The 27,387-nt window shown below is 40.7% G+C and overlaps 1 long non-coding RNA gene across 1 annotated transcript; it reads left to right on the top strand.

Moving 5' to 3' along the window:
• Window positions 1–58: 58 nt before the first annotated feature.
• On the top strand, window positions 59–11,850 carry LOC138061093 (uncharacterized). The gene is made up of 3 exons (XR_011134732.1): window positions 59–223; window positions 4,921–5,023; window positions 11,622–11,850. It is a non-coding gene; the product is annotated as an uncharacterized lncRNA (long non-coding RNA).
• Window positions 11,851–27,387: the final 15,537 nt, after the last annotated feature.

The raw sequence follows: 27,387 nt of genomic DNA, 5'->3' as shown, positions 1-27,387 counted from the left end.
AGAATTAGATGAATACTGGCAATTGCTTGATAAGAGAAAGATCAGTATGTCTTACTAGTAAGAGTAATGAAAGGCTTTGACCATGAGTGGAGTTATTTTACGGCAGGCATAAAACCACGGGACTGAACCCAACTTTCTGCATTAGATTTTGGGCCGTCTCCCAGGTCTTCGGTGACTTTGCGAAGACTTGGATCACGTTCCCTACCGGAAGCTCTTTGTGAGGGTAAGGAACAGCCACCGTGTCTCTGATTTCCCCTCCCTACCCCACATCTGAAGGGTATCTGGCAGGGAGATCAACAACCAGCTGAAACCTGTTATATGCTTTAGCAGCCTCCTCCCCACACACATTTACTCTGGATTTTTTAAGCCTGGTCTGCATTTATATATGTCTAATGACACAGTTTAGGCAGTGAAGATGAAGTACTTGGAAGTCAGGTAATGTTATCAGTCTGTTGCTGCTGTAAACATTGATTGATCTCCTAGCTGGCAGGTTCAGCAAATGTCAAAGACAGTGATTTTAAGTACTTCTATAATAGCAAACATTTGAGTACTTTATTGACTGCAGTAGGACTGCAGTATAAGCCATTCAAAGGCATATAGTTATGTGGCTAAATATCTACATATCTACAAGGTTTACAGGATCGATGCATCCTAGGAGAAGAACCTGAGGGGTAAAATACATGCATTTGGGTCCTGAATGGGAAAAAAGTTTCCTGGAAGAGGATCTTGGGGCAGACGTGCGTGGAGAAGGTCGCGCTGCCTCTGAAGCGTTGCCTCTCTAGTTCTCCACGCACCTTTAGCGAATACCATAGATCATTTTATCCTGTCCGGTAGCGCTAAGTCATTAAGGCTCGTTTGCTAAGCTATGCCGACAGCAAAGGAACATGGTTTCAGCCAGGAAGGAAGTTAGCGGGGTGAAAACACCTCCTTTCAGGCGAAAGAGGTGTCCAGGCTGCCCAGCGGAGGCCCCGGGGCAGAGAGGGCGGTGCGGCAGGCCGCCCCGAGGGCGCCTCGCGCCGGCCCGGGGTGGGGGGAGCCGCCGGCGGCCGCCAGGGCCCCGCGCCGCCTCCGGGGCTGCCGAGGCCCTGGGCTGGCAGTTTCTCTCTGAGAAAGCTCCGGGCGCGATTTCGTAAGGGCAGAGCAGCACCGGGAAGGGAACGCGGTTAACGGACCTCAGCGGGACCGTCTCGCGCGGGGCTGAGGCTGGCGGCCGCTGCCGCGGTCCTGGGGAGCTGGGCGGGCGCTGGGCCCCGCCGGGGCCTGGGGCCATTTCGGGAGAGCGTAAGAGCTACTCGAAGGCCTAAACTCCCCCTCCCCCCCAAACTTGTGTCTAAAACGAAAATCCGAATGAAATATTTTTGTTGGTTTTTGTCTTTCCGTACTGGAGATAGGAATTACAAATTTTCCTCTGATAGGAAAGCAAACCCTTCGATCTGCTCTGTCCTTTTCTCAAACTCGGATTCAAATTTTTTTGCACAAAAAATGAGACAGCGTACCCAGAATTATGGGACGGACTGAAAAATTCCGGAGTCTGACAATAATAAGTATCTTCTCTTGATTTAGCACCCATTACTGCACCATCATGGGACACCATTTCAAGGTTATCTATCTCGAGTGATGGTGTCAGGATATGTCTCCGAATAGCGGGACTTTAAAGCGATACTGAGTGTTGGGCAGTACGCAACACCGTCCTCAGAGCTGGCGTTTTAATTTGTACCTGACAGTACCTGGCGGTACGATTTTGCTTGAATTTTAATGAGTTGGAGTTGCACTTTGTAGTCATTCAGCCTTAAACACTATAAGCTTACGAAAAATCAGTATTGTCCAAAGGGCTTCCCAACAATAAAATCACACAGTCGCTATCAGATATAAGTCCTTACATTACACTATAAAGTAATAGGAAGCTTTGCCATTGGCTTAAATTAAAAAGATACTGTTTTCACAAACCAAATAAAAATCATTGAGAGCTGCTGATTTTCAGCACTTTTAAAACCAGACCAATAACATATATTTTATATTACCGGACTAGAGTACCAGAAAGCACTGACATCTCTTAAAGAGAATTACTGTTTTTAAAAAGCAGTGAGATAAGAATATAAGCTTGCAAATCTAGCATTTTTAAAAGCATGGTTTCTTGAAGAAGAATATTGTAAAGCCAACCAATGTGAAGAATGCAGCTAGGAGTATGTTGTTGCATAAAATCGTTGAGACAAAGATTTTACTGTTTTTTGTGTTCTCGTAAAATGTTGCTGAAAAGGAACATTTTTTTCTTAAATCTCCTTTGTTAGGAACCTGCTTTGTATAGAGAGATAATAGCTACCTTTGCCTAATCCTTATAGTCTGATTTGAATGTAGAGTTGATAGCCCTCTGCAATTTCTTTGAACCTGGGGGAAAAATATCAGTGTTTTATTCCAGAGTAGTTGATGCGTTTTCAAGCTCCACCAGACATCAGAGAGAGCTAATAATTTTAGGTCATAACTGAGCAAGATAATTAAATATGTGCCTAACTTTGAAGATGTATCTAAAGATGTGGCCCTGAAATTAATTGTAAAGTTTGTCTGCTTTAATTTTTGCATAAGATTAAATACTTTCCAGTATCAGGACCTAGAGTATATTATAGCTTTTCAAAACAATTTGATTTTTTTTCAAGCTGAATTTTTAAATTTTTTTGAAAAGTTGGATTTTTTTTTGATTCAGTAAAGCCCAAAGTATATATTTTCTTTGTGTGCCTAAGTTCCAGTTGATGTAAATGGGAATTCTATGCAAGATTTTTTTGTAAAGGACAATACATACAATAGCAAAAATTCTTCTGTGATACAAGACCTTTCCAGGTTATGTTTAGAGAGTTGTAAGGCCCAATAAGCTATGGGTTAAGGATCCGTAATGCAGGAATTTTATCACATTATGCATGCCGGGGTTTTGCTTCTCATATTGAACAAATATTCTGAATATCTAAAATTGAGTCACAGTAAGATCCAGTTCTTCAACAAAATTGGAGGTACTACAGGTGCCCCCTTGCTAGTCCGCCGTTAGTTCTGCAGGTCAATGTGTAGAAGTTCATAATCCCACACTTTCACTGTGACTGTATAATGCACTTGAATTTTCTTAAAAAATTAGTTACTTTAGAGACTTTTACTGAGCCATCCTTGAACCAGAGGAGTAGCAACAACAAATCGTTGATGCACAGCCTGGTCTTAAAATTGTGATTCAAGGAAATGAAGCCATTGTAAGAGAGAGGGTTTAATTTTATTGCCTTTTTCCTGTGAGTCACAGAATGTAATACAAATATTAGTCTCCAGCCTACAGATATATGTCATTTACTTTACACAAGGTAGCAGCTGTCTTCAGGTTAATGAAGTGATTGATGTGAACAAAAGCAGACACTTGAACAGGTGTTGGCAGGATTATGCAAAGATTTGGGTTGGAACTAGATATGCCAAAATGATGTATACAAGCAAGTCTTCGCAGCAGTGAACTATAAATTCCATTACCCATTGTATTGCTTTTCTTAGCTGCTTAGACCCCAGTTCAGAAAAATAAGAGTTTATTTAAATTCATTCTAACTAGAAAACTAGTGGTGTGTGTTTAGCTTTAAGGATATGCTTAAAGACCGTTCATTTTAATGGGACTGAAATGTGTGGTTAATTTTAAACATGTTTTCAAATACTTTCTGATGTAGTGAGACCTTACTGTTCTAAAGCATTTATATGAGCTCAAGGCCACCTTATTACAGAGCTGCAGAAATAGTCACATTTATGCCTGCAAATATAGGCTTCATTTGCTGCCATTGCTGTATGATCCTCATTTGAAAATTGTGATCGTAGGTCACTAGTTCTTAATTTTAACCTTGATGGAATCTTGCTGATTATACAGCAACATGTAATGTATTAATTAAGAGTAGATGGTGGAGTCCCTTATATTTTGATTAACCTAATAGCCTTCACAGCATGAATTTAATTTAACCAGAGATATCATTATAACTTTTAATAAAATGATCTAGAGGGCTATTGAGTGCATCCCTTGAAACACTTTATTAGACAGCTAATCTGCATGAGTAACCACTTGGCAGCTAAGCATGAACCAATATGGTAAACACTCTGCCACTGATTCTATGAAATTACCTCAAATCTTCTAGTCATGCATGAGAAGCTTCATCAGTCTTTTTTGACTTTAACTAGATTTGTTTTCAGCGGGAGATGTGAAGGACAAGGGGCTTTGACCTCTTATAAACCTATGAACAAAGTGACAGATATTAAGATATCAACCTAGGACTAAAGCCAAGATGCAGCTTGATTAGAGATGCTCTGAGTAGTTTGGAAAGATAAACTTTGGGTGACACTGAGAAGAGGAATGTTGCTGAATGCTCACTATTTCACGAGAAGACAGTGAGGCATTCAGCACTTCAAACAAAAACTAAACAATAAGTTTTCTCTTTAGGGTCACGTGCAAATTCATATCCCTTCTGTACAAGAGAGCGTTTATCTGAGCTTTAATATGTCATGAAATCAAGTTTTGCACTGAGCTTTTGTATCTAGCAATAACTAATGTTTCAATGGATTCTCCAGTCTAGACATTAACAACTAGTTTGCTAATTCAAACTGTGAGTGTTTTTAGAAAACAAACCTAAAGAACCTGAACGTCATTTGGACCTCAGCCATCAATTACCCAAACCTCCTTTATGCAGGAAGATTAATCTGTAGCAGAACTAAGTCGGGCCTGTCCGGAGGATTAAGGTAGAGAGCCTGCACTAACTGTTTTGCTACTAAGTGGAACTGGAAGGGAGCAGTGAGTGCTTTATAACCATAGCAGTGAGTGCTTTATAACCATACTGTGAGCTTGTCCTGGGTTTACTTGACTCTAGTTTTCATGAGCTTTGAATGTCAGCTGAATTGCTCTTAATTTTGTCTAATCTTTTTCAGACAGTTAAAGAGATTTCCTACGTGACTGGGGTAAATGCCAAGCAGTAGCGAGCAATAGTTCATAATCCTTTCAAGAACACTGGCACCAGTCTTTAGAACATCTGTAAGTTATATCAAGAGCTTTTTTTTTTTTTTTTTTTTTTTTTTGCATTTGGAGACACTTCCTATACAGTGCTTAAGTAGATTACTCACACTTCATACTGATTTTGCTGCTGTTGCAGTCTTTCTGTTTTTGCTAAGAAGGTCTCTAAAGATGTAAACGTGGGCTTGTTTCATTTATGAGCTTCAGGAAGGAACATGGAATGGTTACTCTTTTGCTGGTATGTGATCAGAGAGTCTTTCACAGAGCTGTGATTGCAGATCTTGCATTCACAGTTTCATCGAGGCTGCTGTTCTACTGACCTGCATAAATGTCACTATTTAAAGTACCTGCTTATGCTCCATACACCTCAGAGAAGAAAATGGTTGTTTCTCTTCCCTTATTTCAGAAAAGTATCCGCTTTAGGTGATTTTTATGAGCATCTATGGTGGGGGCAACTCAGTGAGCTACCACCATCTGATTCTGTAGATGAGCTGCAGAGCTTGTATGGTTTTGTGGTTAACTCTGATGATTTGACTAAATCCCAGCAATATGCCAGTTATTTTGCTTTTGTTTAAAAGCTGCCAATCAGCACAAAAATGACTTGTAGACTATAGCATGAAGAAACTTCTCAAGGTCATTGGGACCTTCAGGAAGAAAGACCAGGCTTTTCCAATGTTACTGCTAAAGATTAGTTTCCAGGGTGCTGGAAGCTGCTAACCTTACTGTTTCTTGAAGGCACAGAGCAGTAGAATGTCCTTCACAGGATGAGCAGTTTGCTGTACTTGTGAAATTCATTGTCCTGTTTACAGTATAGTGTCATTCCTACATATTCATTCCTATGCTTTGATTCCTCTCGTAAATTGCCAGGTTTTGCTTGTTTCTTTTTAGTTTGTAATTTATCTCTCTTCACAGACAGCATTAAGTCACAAGCTTGCAGCTGGAAAAGGCCTTTTGGTCACCCAGGATATCTTCCTGAAATCTCACATTTTTCTCCCTTAGGAGCTTTGGCGTCACTTGGAGTCAACTAGAGTAAAGTATTCCATAATGTGTGAACCTATTCCACGAGGAATTGTTGCAATGTTCACAATGCATAATTCACAGCAAAAGAAAATTATTGTGCAGTTGGGAGAGATGAACATGTTTTCAGTAATTCACTTAATGATTGTGCCCTTTTTCTGATTAACACTCCCCAGATCTTAATGAAATAGCATGGGTTTGCTACAAACAAGGGAGTGAAGTCTAGACAGTGAGGTCTTCCAACAAAAGAGCATTGATAGAAACAATTTATAAACAAATTACCAGACAGAACATTGCCCCTATAACTAACTGAGCTCAGTGCAAAATCTCTGCAAATTAAAGATAGGGTATGGATGGCTACTCTGCATTGTCAGTTAAGAGTATGGTAGAAGACAGAAAGGCGGATGATGATACTCTTTCAGAAGACATTAGAAAATAGGAGGCAAAGGTATCCTAGAAGGTTAAGAACAATTGTCATAGCTATATTGGGGCACGCAACAGAGCTGTGAGTCTCAAGAGACTCTATCCCATCTGTTGTAAACGTGCAATAGTGAAGAAGACGATAGGTAGCATATGAAGAAGACCTTGCAATATATCCCTATGGATGTTAATGACAAATCAATCTAGATCTCTTGAGCTTCAGGACATTTTTAATTTTGTCTAATTTTGGGCCAAAAAAAAATTCTGGTGCAAAAAGCAAGTATTATACAATTTTATTTGTCAAGTCCTTGTAGGAAACATTTACTTGCAGTATTATTCTTTGTTAATAAGGTGCACTGCCCAGTCAAGAGTAATCCTATGGTTTTAGGCAGTGTATCAACACACTATGTGAGACAGAAGCAATCCCAAGAAATCTTTCACCTGAAAAACAAATTAGCAGAACAGAAATAGAAGAAACAAAATGGCTTGGCCAAAGTCATGAAAGTCTAAAGTAAAGAAAAAAAAATTTTAATTCATGAAACAGCAGTTATCCACTGGATCTGTTGACCTCTAGTTGCATTTAGAACTAAGAGTCTTTCTCAGATGTAGTAAGAAGCTTATTTTGGGGGAACTTTCACTGTTGTCAGGGTCTGAGAAGACCTACAAGGTTGTGAGCACCTGATAAGAATAGCTAAATCTGAGCTAAATAGGCTCAGATTACTGCAGCTAGCCCTTATGGAACCCAGTGAAAAGATGCTGCAAACATTTGCTTAAAGAGGCAAGATATATGGTGTCAACTGAGTTATTTTAGCCACAGGACAAAAGGGTTAGAAGATGGCAGGGCTTTCTTCTGCTAGTTATCAGAAGTACAAGATCTCAGGATGTTTCAAAATACTGCATCAGTGCCTCAGTTCACCAGCTTTAGGCTAGTTTTAGGTAGTATTTTCCAAGGGTCCCAAGAGAATTAGACATCCATCTATTACTGGCTTTTGAAATTTGAGTCCATGGCTGTGAGGGTAAAACAGGGGGCTACACAGTCAGTACACTGTAGTTTAAACCACCATTTCTCCAGGTCACTTTTGAAATGGATTTAACTCTGTCTCCTTTCATTTTTGTTTCTCAGTGATGATGTCTTTTTTTTTTTTATACTGGTTATCTGGAAATCGGTTTACTGGATTGCCATCAGGTAGCTTTCACATGCATAACTGTTTGGCTCAGCGGGTACTCATCAAAATGTAGATGAGTATAATGGTATAATAGCGCTGTGTGGCTGGAACAGAAGAATGAGAGTCAAAGGAGATTTTTGAAACTGTGCTGTTTTGTTTTAAGACCTCACTGAGACTACTACTGATGTTTTGAGCTGCACAGGAGATAAAATATATTGCTGTATTTAAAGACATTCTGGGACTGGAGATGGTAACTGTTTCGTGAACAAAGGGCATATGATGAGGCCATTCTCCCAAGTGGGAAAAATAAACTGACAAAATAAAGCATACTGATTAATTTAGACAGAATTAGGATGTAGGTTGAAGGGAATTGCACGTTGTTTTAATGAGGCACAGAGCTACACCTTGGTTTGGCTGCTACAATGGTCTGGGTAGTGGAGAGGTGGGATTTTATTGACCCATTCCAGGCAAAGATCTTAAATCTACAGTTCAGCACTTACTGGAATATCTTTGCTCCTATGACCATCTTTCCAGAAGACATAACAGTCTTGCTTGCGCTTGCTTGTCACTTGTGTTGGGCAGTCTCTCAGCTGCTTCTGCACTGGCTGTTTAGTAGAGGCAACAGGCCAGAAGGTGAGGCTGCTGTAGACCCTTCCCTGTTCGAAGACAGACAAGAAGGAACGCTTTGAGAAGGAGGATTACGTTAGAAGTAAGACAGATGATTGTCATTCTAGGGACTAAAATGATATTCACAGCTTAGATTTAGTGCATGCATTTTGGGACATGGGGCTAAAAAGCGGCAGCCAGTGTTAGCAGGACCAATGCTAGTTCACCCAGAAAGACTGTACTTTTTAACTTTCTTTGAAGCATTCAGGTCAATTGGTGGTGGTAACTGGGAACAGGATGGCATCAACTATATGAGATTTGGAGAGCAAGCCATTATGCTTTCGAGATGAAGGGAATGAGAGATGGAGTCTTAATAAAACTAAGCAATTTTTCAAGCGCTCTGTCCCAAGGTTGCAACTGGATGGGTCTGTTCTAACCTGTATGCTTGCTAATGATTCCCTGACAATCAATGTGCCTGGAAAGTGAGTCCAGCTTTAAATATTTATAGGATAGTCAAATTGTGGGCGAAGTAAAGAAGTGAAGGCAACACAGAGACCTCCTGGCCTGCCTAAGAAATACTTCAGCACAAACATGTCATTCACTGCACATCCATACTTGAATGGGGAAGAAAATTTGCCCTGACAGCTCAGGCACAGTAACTGACAGCAAAACAACATGTTGTATAAATAGACCAAGTTAGATCCATTCTGTAAGCTGATTATGTTTTCGTTCGTTGAAGTAATTATTAGTTATGAAGAAGGGTTACAAATGTTCTTAACACGTTGAAGGCATCCCCAGATCTGGCATGAGGAAATGCATTTACAACAGCTGCTGCTTTCTGTATGGTAACAATGTTGGTTAACACTTTCACTACTTCTTCATTGTGTACCAATTACTGTGTTTGTACTGTGAGTATCACAGGAGAGACAATTTGCCCCATAATTTCATGAAGCACAATCTTGGCTTACGTGACAACTCGAATGAGGCAAGTGTACCAGAATGTGAAGTGAGGTTGCAGGATGATCTATCCTCCCTGTGTGGAGGGCAGGGAAGTCACCTAGGGCTGCATCTCAGTCACAGCAGTTGGTTCTTTGCCTACAGAGGGCAGATATTTTCCCATAACTGTATTTACCTCTCCTCTCCAGATGCTTTCTACTCTCTAACCTCCTGTGGACCAGGGGAGAAGCACAAGCCCATATCCTGCTGTGCACAGTCCACACATATGACTTCTTAGGTCTCTGGTGTACTGCAAAAATGTATTGACGCCGAACTGGATAATCCATCTTCAGGGTGAGAAATGGGCAGGGAAGCAGCTAGTTTGGTGCAGAAAGTCTTATGGTAGAATTGGATTTGTTACCTTTGTGGCGTACCACATGCTGATGGTCATAGGTTAAATTCCCAGAAACAATACATAAACTTCTTACACTAGTGTTATATGTGTGTGTATATATGTGCCTGTATATACATACATATATATATATATGTACATATTTTTTCCATTCTTTCACCATGAAAATATGTGTAAACTGTTGCTTCTGACAGAGTTTCTATGTGCAGTTTACTCAGAATGAGACTTGGGAGTTCAGACCCACTATGTTAAAAAAAGGAAGGGCAAGAAACCCCATGGTGCAAAGACTGTCATTTCCTCCCAGCTGCAGCATCTGGAGTTCACTTCTCATCTTTCTTTAATTTACTATGGTATAAAGTGATGTCAGATCAGTTATTAATGATTAAGCTGAGCAGCTAAAAAAAGGTAATTGGCACTTCATATTTTAGCAAAGTATGCCTGTATTTAAAGTTGCATATATTTTGTAGTGTCTCTGACCTACTAGCTTTTGCCATTTAACTTTTCAGGTGGTAAATTTTTTTTCATGCAATTTTGTATTGAGATGACTTCAGTTAGGATGGGAGCTTTGGGTAAGGAATCCCTGTTAACAGTTGAAAGGTTTTAAAACCAGAGGTCAGAATCCTCTCTTATCTGACCACATGTTTCAGCCAGAATTTCCTACATGGAGTCTAATAGCTTGTGGTTGAACACTGTGCTTTCTAATTTGGAGACTCCAACTGCTGATGGAGACTCCAACTGCTCCAACCACAACATCCCTGAGTAACGCAAAGTTTAGTTATGTGAAGGTTAGATTTTCTTTTCAGTGTGAATGTAGCTTACCTCAGTTTTCAGACATGACACTTGGTCTTGATTTTTTTTTTTTTTTGCTCAAATTTTCTAGAATCAGAGGTCTGTCTAGGCCAATAATTATAGCTTATGAACAAGGTGTCTTCACTTTGAGTATCTTGCTAGACTGAACTCTTTCAGTTTCTCATCAGACTAAGGGAACAAAGAAACTAAAGAGCAGACGTGTAATTAGCTCTGAGATGACTAAACAGAAGATGTCACTACTGGCCCCAACAAGAAGGAAGAAAAGCGGGTGAGCCCCCTCATCTGCACCGTGTTCCCTTTACTTTTTCCTGTCTTTGCTGGCAGAATCACAGAAACACAGAACTCTCCACTATTCACCTCTCCGAGTCACACAGTTCCTCTGGGGCGCTGGCTGCGCGAGGCAATATTCTTGTCTTGCTGCAGTAGACGCTGGTATTTTATGAGGAACTCTGGAGAACATTTATAGGACAGAATAACAGACAGACAAGTGGGAGGAAGAGACAAGTGGGAGTACAAAGCAGTCGTATATAGAGGAGTGGGAGTATAAAGTATTTTTTATTGTTTGTATTTTCAGTGTCATGTTTATTTAGCATAATAGCATACCAGGAATACAATGTGAGCAGCAATAAGAAAAACTAAAACTAAAATCATCAATCACCTCGTGCAACTGATGCTTTTTGCTTGAGGACATTTTTAATTTATTCATTTTTAATTTATTTAATTTGCTTTTTAAAATTTATCTCTTTTCTGTACATATATGTGTATATTTTCTTTGTTGTCTGCCTTCCTCTAATTTATGTCTCTACCATGTATCTTTAAATGTATAGCACCATCACTTTTTATACCTTACTACATTTACAGTCACAGTTTGTCGACGCTGACTTTTATGCAGAGCAATATTCAGACAGCACCTTCAGTACATGCTCAGACATTGGCAGAAATAGTATGACCCTCCTTGATTCATCAGATGAAGAGAAGGTGTTAACATAATGGAGTCATCCTGTAATAATTCCTTAGCTGTTTAATGTGAATGTTTTCATGCTTTTCTCTCTTTCCTCATAAATAGCCCAAACATATCCTTCTCACTCTTTAGTTCTTGTGTGACTTTATCCTATGACTCTTCTTCTGTCTGTTGCTGTGCAGCATCTACCTCAGTGGCTGCATAGCTGCAAGAGGAGGCCATGCTATGTGGGCCTCATTGTGCATTGCTGCTCATCTTCTTGCATTTTATTTTTCTCCGTTGCTTACTCAGACGCCCCCAGCTAGCATCCAGGTGTGAAGAGGAAGGAGGGAGAGTCCTTAAGAAAAATTGCCAGCACAGCAGTATGCCATGAAAGCACAGCCAGAGTCCCTAGACCTTGTGTTTTGAAAACTGTATGAGCCATAAGAAGACAACAGGGCTATGTTTGGCGGAGACATGATGGTCAAATATTTGCCTGTGGATGAAGGCATCTGGAGAGCTGAAACCACAAGGAGTTTTACTTAGAGTAAGTATCTGGAGAGCTGAAACCACAAGGAGTTTTACTTAGAGTAAGTGCTTTGAGAATATGAATAAACATGCTGGAAAAGGAGACAGGGGAAATGAGCATTTGTAGTGAATAGTCATAGCAGGATTAAATGGGAGGGTGGGGGGGGGAGGTAACCCAGCAATGGCATTAATCCCACTGTACCCTGTGTTTAAAGGCTGGAACCTGGCTCCACCTTCTCATATATTCTGTGTTGCTGAGGAGGATTTTCTTTGCCTATAAGCTTGGGTTGTCTTGACAAAAGGCCATAGGCTCTCAGCAGCAATATTGTGAGTGAAAAGTTAGAGTTGAAAGGTCTTTTTACAAAACGAATGTTATGTATGTTGTGCATAGTTGTGACAGTTCCCTCCTTGACTGTAAAGGGAAATTGGGATCTCTGGAGCCTTTGCGTTTTGAGCTGAGAACCAAGGACTGTAACAAGCGATGCTGGCACATTCTCCTCCTCTTGGAGCCGGCTGTGTGTTAACATCCTTATACCATGAGATTCTCAATAGTTGCTTTACGTTTGCAGTAAACGGATTTTGCTATGAAATACATGCATTTACGCTACAAGTTTTTCTTCTGTACTGTGTGTTAGGGAAATACTTTTCAAGCATTAAGGAGTGCCTCCCCGCAGAAGCGCTACCAGCCGAATAAGCAATGAGCCCTTACTCCTCCAGGCCAGAAGCCGCAAATGTAATGAGGGCTGGAAGGACTCCGGTTTGATTGCAGTGAGACATAGCGGAGATCCTCACAGCCTTTCAGTCCCCAAGACACAATAAATAGCTATGCCGACAAGGCAGTCTGCAGAGGTGGAAGAAGTAGAGGACTTGATAACTGGCCACTAAACAGGACTCCCTTTCTCTCCCCCCTTCCACCTCTAAAAAACATTTCTAAAAACAATCAAGGGCTTTCAATTTCATTATTGCCAATCTGTTTTGTAATAACTTTTGACATTACTTTCTCAACTGATAATTTAGTTAAGCTCTCTGTTGCACATGTTAATGCCACAGTGTGGAGGCATTATTGTGGAAAATTATTTAATAAAAGTTAACACTGCTTTCATTTCATGGTTGTTATTACTGAGTATTAGTCATTGCCCAAAATAATTCCCTCAGCCGTTCTTTGTTATCATCCGTATGTGTTGGGCTATCACCTCTTTGAAATGCAGCAGCATCTTGGGTGGTAAATGAAGGCTGCTGCCATGTTATTTAGCTGTACATCCTGCCAGCAGGTGTGTTCATGTCTTAGCAAACTGGCTATTGGCACTTCTAAGTCATTTGTGGTAGTTCAGCCTAAAAGGTGGTATTTTAGTTGAAGTGTTATGAATGAATGTCAGGGCTGAAAAACTTAGAAGTGATTATATTTGAAGAATGAAACTAAAAGGGTTTCCCTACTCTACAGATGGCTCTTCTCTTGCAGGAACTCATTATCTCAAGAATAAAAATTTTTTATATATTTCATAATATATTTTATGAAGTGTGGTTTTAATCAGAAAATATGCTAAAAAAATTAGTGGGATTCCCCTTCCTATACACAGAGCGGCATTTGAGATCTTGTTTGCATAACAGACCAGGATAAAAGTCTTTCTCCACCTTCATAAGTCAGCAATCACTTCAGAAGCTGCTGCTCCCTGCACTGCTGGTGGGAGGACCACATCAGCAGCTTAGGCTGTGTCCGGGGGATAAAAGAAATAGAGCTGTACTTAGGAAGCAGCTGTGAAGTGGGGTTGAAAGCCTTGTCAATTGGCCACACACTTTGTGCTCCTGGAAAATATGCCATGGGGATTTTGAGCTAGTTTCTTTTGGTTGAGGTAAGTGAAAAAAATCATCTCCACTTTTGGGAATCATTGCTGAAAAATGAGTAGTGTATTTATGATTAATAGGCATAAGTCAGAAATACCCTCTGTCTCCAAATCTACATGAATTTATCAGAGCTGGGATGAATAGATCCAAATCTTGCAAAATTTCCAGTATGTGTATATACATACATACATATTACATATGTGTGTATATATAAATATATATATACACACACATATAGTTATTCCAGTGGTGGTGATGTCAGTTCACATGAACAAAGCTGTATGTATAAGCTTTCAAAAGACTGTCAAGCCAAATAGCATTTTCATTGCTACTTGAAAAGTCTGAATCATATTTATTTTCTTCTTATATTCACTGAGTAGTCAGGATATGTACTGTTAATGTTAGTTTGGTGAAAATTAATGTATTCCTGCTCTGAGGTCCTCTTTAAAAAGTTAGGCCTTGCTAGTACAGCCACGCTACTCTCTCAGGGTAGGAAAACATGTTTTGTGTTAAGAGTCCAGATCTATGAAGATAACAAATAGCTCACATAGCTTTTAATACTAGGGAGATGTTTCATGATATTTCCTGCTTTGCCATATTTTTCGCTTATAATTTTCCATTCCAAGGGCTAGATTTTCCAGTCACACAAAATCAAATTGTTATATGCATGATATTTATATATTGATATGTATTCCATTCCAGTTGCACCCAACATTACTTATACTACTTCTTTTTTCCAGCACGGGCAAATTTTAAGCTGTTTGGAACCTGCTATAGCCTAATCTGTGCAATAGTTTTGTCAGCTGTGTTTTAAATGGGTTTGAGTAGCTAGATGAACATTTGATCACGGGGAGAGATAGAGGTCTGTGTTCATAGGGAACATGCACATTCAGATTGTGTTAGATGTTACTGTGATTACAGTCTCATGGATTGCAATGGCAGTTCTTAAGGAGAAAGTGCTATTTGTCATTTGTTTGTATAGCTTTGCAATGCAGCCCTAATTAAGGTTAATTCCATTTGTGCTTTCATACAAAACCCATGCTGCATGGGGCTTTCTGAAAGATGTGTTTATTGTAATGATACTCCCCCACTTCAGACTGCCAAAAGAGCCTGCTTTTTATGATGGGAGTTTTTCATTGTGTTTTCCCTCAGATACACTCCCAACATAAACACGGAAACCTTTCATTTGCTTCATACTGTGTGGGTGTCTTGAGTAAATTCTCTTGGTGGGTGACTGGGAAAGATGTTTTCTTACCCTTCCAGCATCCATTATGCCTCTGCATGAGGGAGAATGCCTCCTCTGTGGAAATGAGAAATCTCTGAAGGTTCAATGGACTTTTTCAGAAGCTAAACAACTTAACTGGAAATGCAAAGAGATCTTCTCTCATTATTTCATCTCACTTCCAAGGTCATCCTCATTCAAACTTCATTTAGACAAAACTAAGTCGTAAAATGATAAAGCAGCTTTCATAGGAATAATAGTCTGTGTAATGATGGTCACAGGGTGACTATTTCCATTTTGCTCTGAATTTCAGTTAAACAAACCTCGAAGGCTTGCTCCTGCGTTGCCACTAGTCTTGCTCCTGCGTTGCCACTAGTCTTGTGAGGAGAGAAAAAGAGAGTCAAGACGTTTGTCCAAGCCTACACCTTGCAAGAGCATGGCAGAGATTGGCTTAGGGCTTGTTGCCTGTGCCGGTGGACATGCTGCCTCCCAGAATCACTGAGGCCCAATCCAGAGTTTTCTCCATTTGACAGAAACTGGTTCCCCTCAGCTTTTTTTCAGAGTGTATTTCCATTTTGTGAGTCAGGTATCAAACCTAATGTTGTAGGAAAACTAGATCTCCTATCATTCAATTTTAGTTAATTTCTATTTGGAGTAAGATGTGTAGGAAGCAGTAATATCTTTTATTGTCACATTTAGAAAGAATAAACAAACTTCTGGGTGCACAAGTGTTTCCTGGGGACTAACATAACTTATAGGATAGCTGTGCCTACCTGCCAAGCTGATTTCCCTTTTGCACTTGCAGCCGTTTAGAGATCGAGACCTCCTTGTGTCATGAAGCCGGTGGCTGTCTGAGCATGTTTTTAGGAAGGCTGCAGGAGGTGCTCACAGTGACCCAAGGCTAGTAGCTATGCTGAGATTCAAAGACTTGCCTCCTGACTTTTTCCCTGGGCTTCCCTGCCTCCACCTGGGAGAGTGGAGGTGGTTTCTTCTGGTGTGCTTGACTCCGGCTTTCACATCTTATCTTCTGTCTTCAACCCCCTTGTGCTTCAAAGAATGAAACCTTAATAAATGAATTTCTGCGCAGACTGAATGAAAGATTCGGAGACATCTTTCCGGTTGTGTTGATTTCCCTGTCTGAGATCTTGCTTCTACTCTCTGCTGTGCAGTGTGCTGCATGCCAGCTAGCTCACGCTCTCTGCCGTGGAGAAGCTTGCTTTCCAGAAGACAGTTGGTATATCTCGTGGTTGTGTGAGGGCTGTGGGATCCTTTGGGATAAGTAGAGCTCTATAAATGTAAAATGTGATTGCTGCAGTATTGTTTTAAAGGTCAGCCTTCCATGTTTGCACAACAAGGTTGAGAGTGACTATCTGCCTCAAAAGATTTATGCACCAGGATTGGGTCCAAATATTAATAGTGCAGATTAAATAAGTCTGGGAAAAGTATAATACCTCTGCAAATATTGAATCACCTTTTTTATTTATAGTCCTATAATAAAAGGAAAATTTAGTAGGAAAAATGAGCACATCTTCAATGTTATAAACTTGTGGGACTTTTTAATAATCTCAAAGCAAAAACCCACCCTTACAAAGTCAGACATCTGTTAGGTGTAAGGCCAGCCTGTCTTTTCCGACCAATGCAGCAACAACACAAATAACATAAAGATTTAAAATTCCGGCAGCTGAACCCTAACCCAAGGCAAGATCAACAGCGAGAGCCTTAGAAGGATTTGACTTCTTCAAATGCCAAAAGCATTTACAATTTTAGAGGGGAGGAGAAAAGAAGGATCCTCATAGGAGGTTTTAAAAAATGAGACGGTTGAAAAGCATCACGTGGGATTTTCAAAGGCACTGTGGACACTTATCTGCCTCAGAAATATGTACTCAGCAATGAGTATCAGGGCTGGATGATTTACACAGGCCTCAAATCCCATTAATGCGGGCATCACATATTACAAAATTCCCTTTGTAGATACAGATCAGCAAACTGTAAGAACACCAGTAAATAATCCACAGACCTCAGAAAAAGGGCAAGGATTAAACTCATCCATCACTAACTAGTACATCTGTAGCAAATCCACAGAAACAAAAACTGGGGGGAGAGGTAAACATTTTTGTCATCTTGTACTTGTTCCTTATTTATTACTGGGTTTGTGAAGGGTGAGTATCAGGATCACAGCTGGAAGTAGAGGGAAACGACAAAGGAAAGGGGCAACTTTTTCCATTTTCCAGAACGGACCTGAGGCTTGTGAATGAACTCAGTATGTGTAAAACCTGCCCCTCATGGTGTAACCTGTTCCATTCAGCCACACAGTCCTAGAACAGGGAGCTGGTGGGTCGAGCTCTGCCCATTGCTATGCGTTCACAAGATCTGCACTCATTTTGAGGTCTGCCACTGCTACAGCAGAGGATTTTGTCTTCTCTGAGTTGCTCGGCATCATGCCTCCTCAGAAGCACCCAGCTCTCAGAAGCAGAGACAGAGTCAATACCGGCAGCCCTTCTGTTTATTATACTTCATACATGCGTAGCATGGAGAGGTAGTGAGCGCAGTGGCTGCTGGTACTGATGATAGCTCTGCTGAGGGGTGGACCACGACAGAGTACCTCTGTCGCCCTCTAAGTTCTTCCCAAATGCTGGCCTTAGTCCTGTCATTGACTCTATGTAGGTGCTGGCATCCTTTGAACTTGTCCTAATTTAGTGTCTGGAGGTATGATTACTGTTAGATCTCAGTAGCCCAGGTCCAAATAGCAAGAGATCAAAAGCTGTAAAAGTATCTTCAGGGCTGAACCATCATATTACTGACGCTGTGGCTACTGACCCCATCTGGTGTATGTCATCTCACTTCCCTCCCTTGGCAAACTCCTCGTGGGTCTCCTTTCCTCCCTGTGCGCTACGCTTTGTTCAAGTCATTCTATGCTGCTCATGGTGCTGCCATCAACCTTCTTCCTTTGATCCTGATTCATGCTGTTTCCTGTGCCTAACTCATATCTGCCCCTTGCAGACTGAGCTGAACCCTCCTGCACCAATTACTTTCAGTGCCACTCCCCACCCTTAGTGTGTCACTTCTAGCTTCTCTGTAGATCGCTTTGCAGGCCGAGTGTCTTCCACGAGCTGCACGACTGCTGAATGGTATTGTTATTAGGTACCGGCTTCTCTACTGTCTCTGGGCTCAGCAAGCCTAAGGGAGTACCAGCAGGGCACAGTGGGCGGGGGGATGCTGGAGAGGAGGAAGGATGCCAGTTGATCTCAGAAGATCAAGAGTGGTTGTACTGAAAGCTTCCAGCTCAGGCAGATAACTGCAGCAAGAAATCTGTGGTCTGCCTTTTACCACCTCCTCATGGAGGAGATGGTTTCCGTGAGACAGAGAGGACTAAGTGGGGATTTGTGCAATAGCCCCAAATCTTACTTCATTAATCTGCCTGCTTAGGAAAACAAACACATAGCAGTGGGCTCTGGGTATTTCTTCACAGACATAATCTCCAGTGGTGTAATGTTGTCCTTCTTGTTTAGAATGAAACCTCCCTTTATTAGGTCTTCATCATTTGTTTATTTTCTTCACTAAATATCTCCTCACATATATGGCACTATATTGTAAAGTGTTCCCCTAAATAACCATACCTACAGTCATCCCAATAAATGAACCAGGAATGCTTTACGATGCAGATCCTTTCCTTATTTTCATTATGTCTTTCCAATTACTTAGTAATTCACAAGGTTCAGTAGCTCACAATGGGTCTCCGAGCCATTACTGCAAATATGCACAGTTCTGCTGTAGGTAAAATTTCATGATCAGAAAACTCAGGCAAGAAAATTAGCTACTGAACTTTAATCTAAACCTTCCTTCCCCTTAACTCTCTTCTGTCACTCCATCTGACATGCATGCTGTTTGTTATGCTGTGACTATGAGGAATGAATCTTTGAGTATTATTGTCAGATACTTTGGAGAGCTAAATGAAATATTGAAGTGAGATGGGACTTGCTCTAGGTTTGAAATGTCTCTTTTCTAATCACTGAGAATCCTTCTCCACTGTTAGGGGAAATGGCCTTGTGGCTTCTTAAAGGCTATCAAGGAATAGCTGCCTTTAGTGCTGCTGTCACTGGTGGGAAAGAAGTTTGGCATCTGCATCTGTGCTGTGGTGTCAGAGGACAGCTGGGATAACATTCTTCAAAATCCTTTCTGGGCGACTGTGAACATGTAGGAGAAACAAGCCTGTTTTCTACTTTCTCCTCTTTCTGTTTCTTTTTCCCTTCTTTTTTCTTTTTTTCTTCCTCTCTTTCTTCCTCTTTCTCCTTCTTTCACTCTTTCTCTCTCTCTTTCTTTCTCGCTCTCCCTCTCTCTTTCCATTCTCCTCCTCTGAGCTGTTGTTTCCCTTGAGAACAAGCTGTTTGAACAGACCTCCTGCTGCTCCACCACTGATGGTTACAAAAAAAAGAAGTAGCCCTGCAGTGATATCATCAGAAACCTTCCTTGCCAGAGGTATAATTATCATGGTGTAGCAAGAAACTAAAAGTTTATTTGAAGGAACACGCAGTAAACAGCAGCATTTACAAAACAGCTCAGGCCCAGAGAAGGGCTAGTTAATACTTCCTCAATAAAAAGAGGTGGAACTCTTTCTGTATCCCAAATACACTGGACTTCCAAGAGGTCAGGTCCAAAGTATGGATCTGTGACAGAGGCCAATCCCATAGCACAGGCAACTTTCCATGGTAAAGGAGAAGTGAGGGTGGAATAGGCTGGGCTGAATAACAGAGCTCCGGCCAGTGTCAGTCCAGACCAAACAGTGGAGTGGTCTGGATTTCTGGTTACAGTGCAGCTGCTGGCTGGATTGCTTTAGCTTTGCAGATGTAGACAAAATGTTGACTCTTTTAGTCCCAATTTTGGGTTTTTTAGCTGGATTTCCTAAGGGAAAAGATGCCTCTATAGTCATGGTCTGTGTGCGTGTGTTTGTCCAGTCTTCCTAAGAGTTTCTGAAACTCAGCCAATTTCAACAATGTTTGATAGAGGGATAGGCTCAGAGATAGAGTTCCTACAAGTTTTATGACAACAGATGAACAAGAAAATCTCTCCTCTTGCCTAAGGTAAGAAAATGATGGCACAGACTTTGATCTCATTTGGTTCTGGAGAATCCACCAACAGTTTATCAGTGCCCCCAGAAATGGGAAAACTTCCGCTGCAGCTTGTACGTTTCTAGACTTCAGAGAATTGGCTAGAGCTTAACTACTACTGACAGGGCTGCTTCTTGCCCTAGTTATTATGCAGATTTTGAAAAGACTGGGCAGCGCCCAAATGAAATCAATAAAATTTGCTGGGAGGTTTACTGGCCTCTGCAGAAGGTAAATAGGAATGATGGATGGGAAAAGAAGGGGCCAACTCGCTAGCAACAAGCACGGCTTTGTAAAGGAAGGAGGGCAGTGGCAAGGGAAATGCTAGAGTATGGCAGTGAAACAGTTAAAATTGTTAAAGAGAACGCTCTAGTGAATGGGGTAAAAGTGTCAGGCAGTGAAAATGGCTCAAAGTTAGGGGCTGAGGTAGTGTGGGGTTACATGCACTAACCCCACACTAACTAAGTAGGGGCTTACACAACAATGTGTAAGCAAATGCTGAGCATATGGGTAAGAAGAAAACCATGAAGTCTTCTCTCTACTAATGGTTTAGAGATAGTTAGATCCAAAGCAGTATTGAGGTAATAGCAGTTTTATCTGTAGGAAGTGCTGATGTCTTTTTCCATCCTGAGCTGGGAGGAAGAGTCACAAAAGTGAAATGTGGGAAATGAAAGCCCTTGCTAGGCCTCAGTGTGGGCATGGCAGGTTGAATGCCAAGGAGGAGATGTAAGAATGGAACTGTTTTTTCTCATTCTATTTTATTGCCACATTTTTCAGGAGAAAGAAAGGGGAGGGGCGGTGCAGCAAATCCTTAGTGCGAGTTGGAAAATCAACATTTATTGTTTCCAAAACTTGAAAAAAATGTGCAAGATGAAAACAGACCTAATTTAGCTACTTGAATATTGTCCCGTCTGGAGTTGACAAAATCTCATTCGGGAGACTGGTTTTTATTTGATTGTTTCTAGCCCCGTTCACTAAAGCGGAGTAAGGGTTTACAGAATTGCCCTTGAAACTTGACCAGAAATTGCTGATGAACCAGAACAAAAATGAGGAGAAGCTCAACAAAAATAAAGTAAATGTGTAAAGCGTCTGACTCTAGAGGGCCGTAAAATCTGTTTTGGAAAGTTCAGCTGTAAGTCGAACATTAAGTTAAAGCATCGGGGTAGCTTTAAGTAACATGAGCTTATTTTATAGGCATTTTAAAGTAACCTTGAAAAGAATGGGAAGATTACCCAAAGTGCTAAAACTCTGCAAGAAATGCAGTGATTATCTCCAGGGCCAATTTAGGAACGTACTATTAACATTACAGAGCTAAACTGCTTTCTGTCTTCAAGTAGAAGGTAGAGGTTTGCCCATGGCTGATGGATACCAAGTAAGCAAGCTGGCTACTGCTCTCCAAAGTCGTCTGTCTGAGGGTGTGGAGGAAGAAGTCTGCAGCCTGTATCTTTTACATATACAGAAAGATGAAATTCTGATGAAAGAAAAAAGCCAACATAACTCCTTTCTTTTTCTCTCTTGGATTTTCAGTTCCCACTCATCCTTCACTCCTTAGAGAGGGATAGGTATATTTACAGGACATACTATGGCCTTTAGTCCAAACAGCTCAGCTAGTGATAGTAACCGTGATAGCTGTACACATGAGATGTTGTGAATAATTACTATAGGCTCACTAATAACGAAATGTTTGAAAAATTATCATAAAACTTAGAGGCACTGAATCACTTTTTGTTTAGTAACCAGTAACAGCTGCATGTTACAGGATATGAACAATTGCTCATACAATATGACACTGAGTTTGAGTACTTCTTTTGGTGAACATTTTTTTTAAGATAATGCAGTTTTTCACTCCACAGTTCCAATGGTATCTTAAACATACGCCATATATTGACATCCTGAAAGTTTAAACTCCTACTTATCCCTTAGAGGAGGTCAGCTTTGAGGTGCAATGTTTCATTAGCGTCCATTCCTGAACAAGCTGTTTAAATCCTTCTGCATGCTTGGAATGTGTAATATTGTTATGAGTTTCCAAAAGCCAGGTGCTGAAATACGAAGGTATTTCTAGACTGAGGCCTTATCTGAAAGAAAACAGAATTACCCCAATTGGGTGTCTTCCCAGTCTTTAGCTCAATATAACACATTGCAACCAGAACTGTCAGGACTTCCTAAGGGATTTAAGCTGCCTGCTACTTATAATTCTAATTAATTGAACAACTTTTCTGACAGATTCAAGTTCAGTGCAGACATCACGTTAGTCACACATGCACACAAATATGGTTGTGTGCAACAGCAAAACAGGTGCCATTGCTCCAGAGGAATCAGGCTACTTGTGTTCATGATACCTCCCTTCTAGAGCACAATCCATTTCAGTGTGTAGTTTGCAATCTTAAGACACCAGGTAGAGGTGAAGAGGATGTGTAAGCACGCACCATGCAGGTAATCATGCAATTACATCTGTCTGCTGAAAAGGGATTTAAGTGTACTTGGTGATGGTAGTGATTCTAAGATAAGAATGAAATCACTGTTGAAAAGGTAGTCCAGTCATAATCATAATGTTTAGTTAAGGGGAAATCAACAGATGCTATACCTTGAACATAATCTTGTATCTATTTTTATTGTAGTTATTCTGTGAATAAATTAAGGCCTTCAAATTTGCTGCTATCATTCTTTTTTCTTCCTAAATGAAAGCCTTGAGATAAAAAATGGTACCCTGAGGTAGAAAATGTGCCAAGCTGTTCAATGCACTAGTCAAACCATTTCTTACCCTTTCAGTAAAATGTAATTTACAGAACCTACCATATCCTTTTTGTCTTTCGTATTATCACTAACAGCCAGATGATAGAAATGTTCTGGGATAGTCATAGTGCTTCTGGAGCTAATGTACGAGAAAGCAAGTAAGCCTTCAAGATAGATTACTCTGCAGGATGAAGAGGTAGAAATAAACTGTCTGGTGAAGGGTACAGGCCAGAAATGCTATTTGAAAGCATCTGTTGCTCAGCCTTAAGTAAATTAGCCCAAAATATATGTTTTCTGTCCAGTCTGGAAGAGGAGGAATGACTACTTGGCAGAATTTGTCCTGCGGTTTCAGATTTGTATCTGTTCAGGGCCAAAGTGACATAAGCACAAACTATGCCAGCTTTTTGTTTTTGAGTTATCAGAGCACAGGCAGTTTGTAGGTGAAATAACTGCTCTTCAGCTGTCAGTCTCATGTCTTTTTTTCAGCTTTTGCCTGTTCTTCCAGGGTATCACTGCTGGAGTGCATCTGAGGAGGGTCCAAACTCCTAGATAAGAGTGAAATTGTAATAGTTCAGATTAAAGAGCTTTTGCACGTGCTTTCTTTTAAGCATAAAAGCTGCTGAATCCGGAGCTGGTCAGTGAAAGGTAAGGAGGGCACGGGACATTTTACCTCCGAAAAAAAAAAAAGTAGATGTAGTGCTGGAAAAATGTGCCTAGACCTCTCTCCAACGAGCAAAACTGGGAATGTGGCTGTCCCCTTCATAGTGGAAAGGGCTCCTTGAGCGTATGGCACAGAGTGCACTGCGCACTGTGCAGTGCTTGGTCTGTTAACTTGCCACAGGTTATCAAGGTGAGATTCCCAGACAACATGGTGTTTCAGGATTTTGATCATGTCTAGCAACACACTAGTGCTATGAAAAGCTGGGCATAAAACCCAATCCTGTGTGGTTGATGGTGGCTTCTAAAACCTACAAAGTTCCTTCACTTGGTGGCAGGCCGTGCTGGGTGGTTCTCTGAACCAGGCTGTGCTCGTCTCTCCTGCACTCAAGTGAGGACGATACAGGTACGTTAAGGACTTTTCCTTCTACTGGGTCAAGCACTGTCCTTCTCCCACATCTGCATAACACCATTGCTACCCAGAAGGCAGTATCAGTGGATCTAAGAACTGGTATATGCTAATAAAAGCAGAGAAGATGTTTGCACCAGCTCCCATTAGATTTCAGAAAAGATTTTTATTCTTAAAGGGCTTTGTGGCCTGGGATTTGAGGATAGATGGGCTCAGCTGCTGTCTAAAGCTTGGCAATTTCTACAGTGCTCTGTGCCTCAGTCTCCCTTTTGGTAAATAGGTCTGGTCTCCTTTGCAAAGGCATTTTGTGATTTCTGGGTGAGCTTCTGATTATTGCCGTTATTCTCAGGCCCCACCTGGTTGTTCTGCAGATGAGTTTGTAGCCTTATGAAGCTGCTGCTCTAAAGGGAGCCGTTTAGAAGGTCTGTGATTGATGTTCTTCTGCCTGATTGTGCTCCCTGTGTAGACACGCTCTCAGATACAAGGTTAGCTGCAGTCAGGGAAACTCCAGTTGTTTTTCTACTTTGTTTCATTTATTGCCTTTGGGTACATTCAAATTGGGATGATAACAGATCTATTAAATGCTATGGTGCTGTATAAGACAAGAGAAAAGTTGTACTTTGTGTCTGTGTGTGTTCATATGAACAGGTAGGTGTACAGCTGGGAGGCTGCTTAGGTAAACAGTGTATGTGTGCATGCAGCCCGTACTCCAGTCACAGCCTTAGAAGCTGGTCTGGAACTTTTTGAGCACTAAACCAAAGTAATACTATTGCTGCTAAGAGTATACTGAATACTCTTATCATAATGCATGTGTCCTCATAGCTATTCTCTCTCTTGCCTGTGCATCCTGGTATTGAATTTGATTGTTATTTATCTCCAGACCAATTAATGCTGCTCTGACAGTGTATGTGGGTCTGTAAGGAAATGATGGTGCAAAAAGAGGATTGGGCCCACGTTACTTAATTATACAGTCACATACTGTTTTCTCAGACTGCAAACTCTTTTGTGCTCAGATTTACTGGGAAATGTTTTCAGCTGGCATAAATTGTCATAGTTCCTTTAACTTTAATGGAGCTGTGAGAATTTATACTGGCCAAGTGTCTACCTATTGGCATTTTATAACACAGTTTAATTCTTCTATATTTAGCCTAATTAAACTGACTGATTATCAGAACGGCCAAAATGATTTAGAAACCTGGATTTATTTGAGAGTAGTTGAGAATGAGGCTTCTTAGTGCCTTGGGGTGCGTGGATACTCGGGTACTTGAAGATGCAGGTGGGTGGTTAACTCAAGGCACTGTGTTTCTTCAGCAGGCTAGTGCCTTTCCTGTTGTTAAGAATCACTAGAAAAGCCTCTGCTTTTTTTCACACTTCCATAGCTTTCTAGGCTTCACTTTGGTTATTTGGGAAAACGGCTCCCGAATATCTTAAAATGTTTTGAAAATTATACTCAAAACAGCTAAGTACACTACTGTGAGGCAGCCTGCTTGTAGAAAGGAAAAAGCTCGGTTTAAAAGATGATGTACGAGTTATCCCTGGGAGGGACGATAGAAAGAGTATGACAGGAGTGGAAGAGGTTTTGTGAGGTTACACTGCTATGCAGAAAAGTGGAAGAACGCAGCAGTTTCCTCTCATTGCTGGCCTGTCTTGTGAACGGCGTTTTGTGCACCCAGCTGGCATGTTTATGCAGAACCCCAGTGAAATTTGGCAGCTATGGCAATGCATATACCCCTTGCTTACCAGAGCATGGGCAATTTTACTGGGACTTGACTATGGTCAACAGGTTACAATGTGTTTGTGATTATTACTAGTTTAATTGGAAGAGCAAAACTGGCATGGTTTAGTTTGGATAACACCTTGCAGACATTGTATCATACATGGAATCCACTGTGAAAGCAGTTCAAAGCTCTGTGCTTGCATATACTTCTGTCTTAGAAACTGTTCAGCCTTTTATGTAGTGACGGGAAGTTAGCGTATCTACAGAGAGAGGGAAATTGCCAGTGGTTTAAGAGCAGATTCGTTGATGCAAAAAGCAGGTGGTCTTCTCTATATAGTTTAACTTTCTAAACCAAGTTGGAAGTTATCTAATCTAAAAAGGTTGGAACTGTTTAAATAGCCTGAAGGCATGGGCCAAAATTCACAACTTCTAGCAATATGAAATTTCCAAGGAAGATGAGTAAAAGCAGGGTGCAAAGATGGAAAGCAACAGCACTTGAAATGCAGGAATGCAAACTGTATGCTTTAGTCCGCAGAGTCACTGGGTTGTTACATATACAGCTGTAGTGTCCAGGAAAGAGAAACTGGAAGACTGTAAGGTCTTGGGTTTAGTAAGAGCTAATGAAATATTTTTGGATAATGCATCTCTCTCACAAAAATAGCCTTGATGTTGGTCTCATCTGAAGAGAATATCACTGAGTTGTGCACAATTACAATCATTTAAAATATTATCCAAAGTAGGCTCTTCAATATTTTCTGAAATATCTTGAGCTGTCTTCCTGGACTTATTGTCCTACCTATGCTTAGATACAGCCTTTCTGCTCACTTATGAAGACCCCAATTCACTCCCTCTGCAGAAATCAGGTATTCAGTAAATGCAGACTCTTTGGGGTATCTCTCTCTCTACTTTTTTTTTTTTTTTAAATTTGGAGAGCTCCCATTCAATCACATGTATATGTTGCTAACTGAAAAGAAAATACTTCTCACTGCATATGTTTCACGTAACACCTGTGACAGCTGGTAACAACCAAGGTTTCCCGCAGATCTTTAAACTAGCAAGTGACAATATTAAATTCAGTTCCCTAAATTATTCATTCTCCCACTTACAGCTAAAGGAGTGGTGAATAGATCTTGCAAAGTTGAACTTTAATAAGCACTTAAATATCTGATTGTTGAGATAATGTTGAGTATATTCCTGAGGTCTCTTTTTTCCTTTGTCTTTCCAAACGAATAGATCCATTTTTCCTTTCTTGAATGCAGTTCTTCCATTCCCATGATTTATATTTCCATGTCTGACAAAATACTCTCGTTTACAAACGGGAGTCTCACAAAAGTCCTCTTAGTATACAGAGATGAAGGGAAGTCTCTTGGAATTGGAGAGGGGAGGCTGAGCTCTCCAAGTGTCATTGATAGTTGGCTTACAGGTCATACTGGTCCTTGAATTCTGAAAGCTTTGCTCCTTTAAGAAGATCCAGGAAATCATGAGATTCAGAAAGAGCTTTTAGGTTAGTATTGTATCTTCTGAGAAATCAGTGGATCTCAGTACATTAAAGGAAGTCCTAATTTGTTATGTTTGACCTGGCCTGGGCTTACTACAATTTAGAGTAAAGTTTCAGAGATAGGGAAAGAGTTCCTACTGAACTGGGTCAATGTCCCTTGTCATGCATAATCCTTTATTTTATCACCAGAATTATTATATGGCATGGGTTTAAATTTCCACACACAATGAAGATAAGCACTCATTACAACTCATGATGGCTTTTTGGAAAATAAATATTTAATTTTTGAATTTGTACATTTGTTCTTTGTTAGATGCAGAACTAATGATTCCCTGAGTATTTTAACAAAATAAAAGCAGCGCAGTCGTAA

Source organism: Struthio camelus, chromosome 15 (assembly GCF_040807025.1).
Source record: "Struthio camelus isolate bStrCam1 chromosome 15, bStrCam1.hap1, whole genome shotgun sequence".
Classification (NCBI taxonomy): domain Eukaryota; kingdom Metazoa; phylum Chordata; class Aves; order Struthioniformes; family Struthionidae; genus Struthio; species Struthio camelus.
The sequence above is the reverse complement of the archived record's forward strand: the minus strand, read 5'-3'. Positions and strand labels throughout refer to the sequence as shown.